The sequence below is a fragment of the Pollicipes pollicipes genome, unplaced genomic scaffold (genome assembly GCF_011947565.3).
Source record: "Pollicipes pollicipes isolate AB1234 unplaced genomic scaffold, Ppol_2.1 Scaffold_7231;HRSCAF=8579_pilon_pilon_pilon, whole genome shotgun sequence".
In the NCBI taxonomy this organism is placed as follows: domain Eukaryota; kingdom Metazoa; phylum Arthropoda; class Thecostraca; order Pollicipedomorpha; family Pollicipedidae; genus Pollicipes; species Pollicipes pollicipes.
Genome location: NW_023597034.1, coordinates 38,417,885 through 38,426,633, shown reverse-complemented (window position 1 = coordinate 38,426,633; position 8,749 = coordinate 38,417,885). Strand labels below are relative to the sequence as shown.

General features: G+C 50.7%; 1 pseudogene; it reads right to left on the bottom strand.

The window, feature by feature from the left end:
* Positions 1 to 2,184: 2,184 nt before the first annotated feature.
* Positions 2,185 to 8,749, bottom strand: part of LOC119110081 (neprilysin-1-like) — a 23,303-nt pseudogene continuing 16,738 nt past the window's right edge.

The following is an 8,749-nucleotide window of genomic DNA, read 5'->3' as shown; positions in this document are numbered from 1 at the left end:
ACCACAATTATCCTCAAGTTCGAATACAGAACGATTTGAAAGATTTGCGGGGGTGCCGGTAGTGTAGTGGTTAACGTGTCTGCTGCGCGTCTGGGAAACCCGAGGTACGGGGTTCGATTCCCCGCGGTGCCCGCCCTTCCTGCCAGGGTGAGAGGCAGGCGACGCCATATAGCCTCAGCAGCTGAGCGCGTCGTAAAGCCCCAATGACACACACACACACACACACACACACACACACACACACACACACACACACACACACACACACACACACACACACACACACACACACAGAACGATTTGAGGTGCCGGGGGGCGCAGTATACCTAATATCCTTGTTTTGGTATCTAGAACGCATGTTGTGTGTGCATCGCTCGTGTCACATTCCTCATTAATATTTGTTTTAATCGTACTCCTTTAAGATACTCCAAACATTCAGCACAATACTTGAATATCTTGATGTTGACGATACAAATCGCATCGCATCATCCAAGGAGCTGGCCGCATGTTTTCATTCAAGAAAGAATATCGCGTCAAAAAAACAGAAATTTTGATAGTTTCAACGATTTCTGCTACCACCAAACTTTCAGCATTTGCGTCAGAACATGTCATTAGAGTGGCATTACGAGTTAGATAGCGTGTGCAAGTTGTTGCGTTTGCGTCTGACCACTCATTCTGGGGTTTGGTTCCCGCGGCGTCCGCCCTGTCTGCCTCGATGAGAGGCAGGCGTCGCCATATCATCTCAAAACCCTGTCTGCCTCGATGAGAGGCAGGCGTCGCCATATCATCTCAAAACCCTGTCTGCCTCGATGAGAGGCAGGCGTCGTCATATCGTCCCAAAACCTTATCTGCCTCGATGAGAGGCAGGCGTCACCATATCATCTCAAAACCCTGTCTGCCTCGATGAGAGGCAGGCGTCGCCATAGCGTCTCAAAACCCTGTCTGCCTCGATGAGAGGCAGGCGTCGCCATAGCGTCTCAAAACCCTGTCTGCCTCGCTGAGAGTCAGGCGTCGCCATAGCGTCTCAAAAGCGTCGTAAGACTCCAATGGCGCCCAAGCATTCACTTCGAGATTAGCAACTTGTAAAATGCGACTTTTTGCCGGTTTCGTTTGCCAATGTATTATGCAATGAGCTACATAAGTGTCTACCTTTAAAACCAAACTGTCAGTCCCTATGACATCTCAACTAATATTCACTTTAAATAACTGATCGGGTATAGGGAGCCAAATTCCACATTGTGAAGGCCCAGCCAAAGTCAGCGGGGGCTCAACCCAATATTGGGGGGGGGGGGGGGGCAGCTCGACATGGGGCATGGCCCCCCAAAGACATACAAAGTTTTACCCCTGGTATGAAATAAGATACCATATGTATATATATATATATATATATATATATATATATATATAACACCAGCCCAAGTGTAAGCACATGTCAGACCTGGGAAGGACAATATTGTTAGAGTAGCTACGCCATACGCTGGGATGTAAAGAGCAACTCAGCGCGCATCAAAAATGAGAATGGCAATATCGCTTTTAGAGATACATTTTGCCTCAAGCCTCCAAACTGGTACACACAAATACTACACTTGCCTTTTCCCTCCGCCGTTTTGTCCACGGTTAACTCAGCAGTCTCTTTAGGCATTGCGCAACCTCGCTCACCACACCAGCTGGTTCCCCAAGCGTTCTACCCGCCTTCTGGCTGAGTTTCACCCTCCCCCCCCCCCCTGTTTGAATGCTATCCACTATGGTATACATAGCGGAAAGCATCTATGTATACCATACCGTCTTGCACTATGCAGAATTTATCAAAGGGTGGTATCCGTCCCTGCGTAAAAGAACGGCTCAATGAGTGTAGGAAAAACGGCACAATATTACCACTGCTTTATATGTTAACCGACTGTACCTTCACATGCTCAGATGACACCGTTCCTGAGACCTCTCACTGTCCTACTGTAAAGGTAAATTTATTTAAACAGCTCAGTGATGATGACGTTGCGAAACATCAAAAAGTATGTTAAAACACACCTTTCAACCGCATGATGGCAATTGTATGGTCAGACTTGGAGGCGAGGTTGAACAGCTTTCTGTAATTTATCTTCAAACCAGGTAACCATGAAAGCTAGTATACACAAAACATCAACATACATGGTTACTCACGTCCTGCAATAATTATGGCAATCCAAACATTAATACACACATTGTACCCTTGCACTTGCGAGTGGATGCGGTAATCTAGCACGCATTGCTACCTTTCGTTGCTTGTAAGATGCAGTTTACGGATAAAACAATTACCAATACATACTGCTGTGAAGTTGCACATCAAGTCATGCGGACTTTGAACAGGACGACAAAATAAAAATGCACTGCAACAGATGGCCAATCTCACTGAACATGTTTTGGTTTGGCATGATCCAAGGCTGCTCGAGTATGCCCTGTCAATCCTTCAGCGTTATCCTAGAAAAATAAACCTTATGGTTCGGAACATCGACGTACCAACTGCCAAAGTAATTCCGACCCGCCTCTCACTCCCGCACGTCTGTACAGTTACACACACAAGGCCCCATGCGCACGATTGTCCCATAGTTTTGAACTCGGCGTGGCTCCCTTCGAACCGGCGTGCGTTGCCCGTCACAGCTTGTGACTGCGGGTGGCGGCCGAGGAACACAGAAGACGAGGCACCATCTGCACTGAAGCCGGCCATCGCAGGCCGACAGGCCCACTGTGCGCTCAGCACCGGCCCGGCCGGCACGACTGGTCCACTGTGCGCTCAGCAGCCACCTGAACCGGCACGGCTGCTTCACGTGCGCTCTGCAGCTGTTCGACCCGGCGCCCGACGCGACTGGTTCACTGTGCGCCCAGCAGCTGTCCGACTCCCATAACTGGCCCACTGAGCGTTAAGCTTCGGCCCGACCTGGCGCGACTGGCTCACTGTGCGCTCAGCAGCTGCGCGACCTGGCGCGACTGGTCCACTGTGCGCTCAGCAGCTACGCGACCTCGGACCACTGGCTCACTGCGCGCTCAGCAGTTGTGTTCCGTACGGATCAGGCAGATCTTGACAGAAACGAAGCGCGGCAGAGTTTTAGCCAACCTTCACAAATGACATCACGAAACCTGCAGCAGCTTTCCAACAGAAGTGACTGAGCTCCAGCTGAGCTCATTGCGCCCCGGCAGGTGTCACCCGGCCCCACAAGTCGCTACCGAGCTCCGGCAGACGGCACCGTGCTCCAAGGGGAGTCAAAGCACTCCTGCATGTGTCAACGCATTCCAGCAAGGATCGAATCACTGAAATCGGGATCAAAACTCTCTAGTAGTCAACACATGCCATGGGAGACAACGTAGTTCAGTAGGAGTAACCGCACTCCAACAGGAGTCGCCACTTTCAGCAGGAGGAACCACGCTCCAGCAGGCATCACCGCGCTCCTTCAGGAGTCACCAAGCTCCCGTGGGAGTCCCGCGCGCCGGCGGCGAGACCGCCCGGCCGCCGCGCCTCTCACCACACGGTGCACTTGTGGCTGGGGTTCATGCGGCTGCCGACCGGGCAGCGGTAGGAGCGAGCGAAGTCTTCCGAGTTGGAGAGCGGCCCCAGGATACGGATGGGGCCGGGCGCGTGCACCGACGACATGATCTTTGTCTCGGCGTCCTCGGGTCGCATCGAGCCGCACCAAATTTGCGCGTAGTTGAGGAAGAAGAGTTGGTCGTGCGTCAGATCAATGCCAGGCAGCAGGTCCTCCTCGCCGTTCCTCGTCACCCACTTGCGGTACGCCTACGGGGGGGGGGGGGGGCAGAAACAGGAGCAGAGCGTCAGGGCGGGACCACTCTGTCGGGGCAGGGGGAAGCGGGGGGGGGGGGGGGGGGGGGCGCGCCTGCCAGCAAGCTGACCGTACCGACGCAGCTCAACCATGTCTGGCGATAACAAATTTACGAATGCAGCCTAAAGTCGAATAACACATATGGAAGTGAAGCGTTACTGACTGCTGACGGGGACCTTACAAGCTTCAGCACTCTATGAATAAGCTTGCTGACCTCCGGCACGACTGGTGGTCATTAACAACTCAGCACGCTTGCAGGCAAACCACTGGTTAACAACACGTCGGATATGTTTAAGCAGCGCTCATTTGCCCAGAAAGATCAGCGTTGGTGTTTTGACATCGGAAACTGCACTGATTGCTGCCCTTGTCATAACCACCTCATTAGCGTTCTTCATGGAATTATTGGTGCCCACAAAGCTGGTCATAATTATCTACTGCGTGTGGCAAATGAGCCGTGGCTTGCAGCACATTTTTGCGGGTCCACTGACCTTTGCACATTAGCGCTATGTCCGGGTACATTATGAACGGTCCCAAAATAGCCCTTCAGTGGCTGCCTGCCACGAGAGCGGACAGCTATAACAAATGGCGCCAGCTCAGAACAACAGCTAATGGCCTCTGTTCCACCGCGGTGATCAGAACGGATGGCCGGCCCGGCTCGGCAGGTCGCTGAGGGAACACTAGTCATCAGGACCGTCATGTATCCTGCCGACTGGAGCAACGATCCGACATACGCGTCCGACATGGTTTTGTTGCAGTAACGGTGAGAAAAAGACATCGGTAAAAAGCTCTTTGAGACCATGTTTTATCGATGTGAGTTCTGAATATGGGCAACGTTCTTGGATGGTCGAAAAATGAAGACTATGTGTTTCGAGAAGCAAAATTCGTACTTTTTTAGTTCGATGTCGGATACAGGTAATCAAATGCAGAACAGATAGAGGTATGTAAAGCCTGTTTGTTAACTCGGGTTCGATACAAACAACCCCTATCTGAAAGTTGTTTGAAATCAAGACGTTCCTGGCACCCCATCCGAACGTTGTATGAAGTCATAGATGTTCCTGGCATTTTTGGCAATCAAGAGCATGAAGTTTGCCGATAATTCCAAACTACGGCCACGTGAACATAGTTGATGTAGCCATCAGTGAATTAATTTTGTAAGCTTAACATGGTCACTACCCGACAACAAATATCCCGGAAAGACCAACAAACATTATTCAGTGACTGAAACACAAATTTGCAGCTCTTCATTTAAAAACGAGATACCACTTAAAACATCATCAGAGAAATATCATGACTTCTCGTTTGCCTACCTGCATCACTCGTGATCACCATATGCTGTGAATCAATCATGTGGGCCCTCGAGACCCACCCTCTAAGCCTGCTTGAGACCGCCAATGTCACACGTGACCTACCCCCAAGGCCTGCTTGAGGCCGTCGCTGTCACACGTGACCCAGCCCCATGGCCTGCTTGAGGCGGTCGCTATCACACGCGACCCACCCCCAAGGCTTGCTTGAGGCCGCCGCTGTCACACATGACCCACTCTGAAGGCCTGCTTGAGGCCGCCGCTGTCACACGTGACCCACCCTGAAGGCTTGCTTGAGCCCGCCACTGTCACACATGACCCACCCTGAAGGCCTGCTTGAGGCCGCCGTTGTCGGCGATGTTCTCTCCGCGGGTCATCTTGCCGTTGACGTGGCGGCCGATCTGCTCCAGCCGGTACGATGAGTACTGCTTCACTATGCACTCAGTCTGCTTCTGGAACGCCTGAATGGTCGCGTTGTCCCACCACTGCTTCAAATTGCCGTTCTTGTCGAACTGTCGTCCTACGGGCAGCGACGGCCGAGGGCGTCTCCTTCACCGCAGAAGAGGGTCCCGAGAGCGCGAGCTCACCAGCGGAGAGCAAACATCCTTTCAGAAAGTCCTCCGGTGGAGATCACTCCACAAAATGGCCCGTGTGAGGAAACACTCCTAAGAAGTGGTTGTCAGAAGAGAGCCACTCTGTGCGTGCACTGCATACAAATGGTCGTGCCAGCTGTGTAAAAGCACACTACATGTAACACTCATCGGGGTTGTCCGCCCAAGTAACGCAGTTCATTGAACAGGTAGTTTAACACGCGCCCGGGTGGCCGGCTAGATACCCTTCGCTCGAGTGGGGGCGGTCAATTTGACCCCACTAAGATCTCGGGAACTTAGAAAGCTAGAGTCACCAAATTTACAGGGTGTCTTGACCTGTATTTGAACTTACGTTTCAGCTCCCTAGATCATGATCTTCAGGTCAAATAAGGTCAAACAAGGTAAAATTCCAGATTGGTCTCCGAAGTGCCCCCAGAACATAGAACACTGTATCTAAGAAAAGGATCACAAGCCCATTGGAGGTTAGTGACCTTGTTTGACCTTTTGAAGGTCATGGTGACCAAAATCGTACAAGACTGCTCTCAGTTTTGCATTTGAATAAGCGACAAAAATTACGCTAGGCAGTAGGTTCCTAAAACAAAATGTCGACCCGGGTCATCTTAGATAAATGACCTGTTATGACCTCCAAGAAGTCAATGGAAGATATATAATGCGGTTCCTGTCGTCAATAAATTGAAATACGCACCAGAAACTATCCCATACAGCAAGTCCTAGAGTAATAAATCAGGTTGCTTTTGACCTTGGTCTGACCTTCATACCTGACCTTTGGTCAATGCAATTTGCTCATTCAATATTTGTGGTGCCTAAGAAAGCATCTCAGAGATGTATGGCTTCGTCAAACACTCCGTTGTTGTATCAGAATGAACGATTCCCTAGACATTGTCTTCGCTGAAACCATGGCCTGACTTTGACCTGCCATAGCTCAGCGAACTTACAAGGCGCATCTAAATTGGTTATGCCGAACGATCCGCTATTAAATTGTCTACAGCTACGCAAAATTTGGCGCGACTACGCCGCGCCGTTCGGAAACCATTTTGGAAAAACCTTTGGGGAGACAATTTGACCCGCCCCACTCGAGCGCGTGTTAAGTAACGCAGTTACTGATAGATCAAGGTCCTGGACTAAAGGACTAAATGTACCTGTCGGTACATTTGGTCTTCCTACTTAGTTCAGTTCGGATCTGCCTATTTTAGCTTTGCTCAGCTCACGTCATCACAGATCAGCTCATCTCAGCTCAGTTTAGCTCAGCCTAGCATATTCCAGCTTAGCTCCAGCGAAGTGAGGTAAGCAACCAAACGGACCGAGGTGGATACCTTTGTCGTCAAAACCATGTGTGATCTCGTGTCCTATGACGACGCCGATTCCACCGTAGTTGAGTGACTTCGGGAAATACTGGCTGTAGAATAGCGGCTGTAGGATACCAGCGGGGAAGACTGGAACAAAGCGCCATTGCCAGGTCAGGCGTCGGGAGGCAGGGCGGCGCCACTGCACGCGGATCACGCAGGCAGTGCGGCACTGTCCAGTGAGGAGACATGGAAACACGACTGCTCGAGCCGAGCAGCGAAATCACAAGAGTTGAGGACTCGAGAAGCGAGCGGTTATGTGGTGTACAAAAGGGAAAAAGTGATATTATCATTATGCTTGCATCATTTGTTGTTACTAACTAAGAGTTCACCATGCATGCCTTGTAGCTGATAATGCATAATTATGGCGCTATTATGATGACAAATACACTGATATGATGTTCGAAAGTCAATACATCAGACAGTCTGTCACTTTATCCTGATCGCTGATGTCATACGATGCGGAGACGATAAAGCCTTGAGAGTACTGCACACACGTATACACATGTATGCACGGACACACGGACGCACGCATGCATGCACACACATACGCACATGCATACGCACGCGCGCGCACACACACACACACACACACACACACACACACACACACACACACACACACACACACACACACACCACACACACACACACACACACACACACACACACACACACACACACACACACACACACACACACACACACACACACACCACACACACACACACACACACACACACACACACACACACACACACACACACACACATACACACAATATATAGCCATACGCATGGTTTCCAACGTTGCACTCATATGAGAAATATCGACTCACCAATGTCGTTTTTGTTAGGGTTATAGAAGGCGTTGACAACCACCACTGGCGGCTCGGTAGACCACTTGTTCTTTGTCACCGGCTTCCGTAGCTTGCTCAGGTTCCGTTGTGCCTTGTACTTAAGCATGCGGAAGATGTTCAACAGGAACGAACTGTTGCTCACATCGATCTGAAAGCAGTCAGTGGCAAGTTATAAAATACTATGAAGCCGACGGGTGGAACAACAATGTCGAACGGTAAATTATGGCACAAACGGAGTAAACCACACATACATAGGTCCCCCAAAACAGACACACCCACCTCCAGGTGCTAATGACCCGTTAACACTGGATGGACATAAGTAAAAAACATGTTTATGCTGTGCGAGGTTCTGATAATGCTGCACACCATCTAGGAAGCTGTGTGCCGCCGACCTGGTCTGCAGTATCGCGTTCCGGTGGGAGCCAACGGGCAAAGCCCTCAGGGTTTGACCTAGATCGCCATGGCAACAGGGTCGACCTGGACTTGGCCTTCTACAGCATAGCATAGCAACAAGGACGCTGCAGTCTCCTGCGCTCTCTCTCTCTCTCTCTCTCGCTCTCTCTCATGCCTCCTCTCTCTCCCTTCTCTCTCTTCTCTCTCTCTCTCTCTCTCTCTCTCTCTCTCTCTCTCTCTCTCTATCCTCTCTCTCTCTCTCGCTATCTATCTCTCTCTCTCTTATCTCTCTCTCTCTATCTCTCTCTCTCTCTCTCTTCTCTCTCTCCTCTCTCTCTCTCTGTTTCTCTCCCCTCCCCCCACTGTCACACTCGTTTATTACTCTCCTCTCTATCTCTTCACCCCTCTACCAAAAAATGCCTCTCTGGCTTCG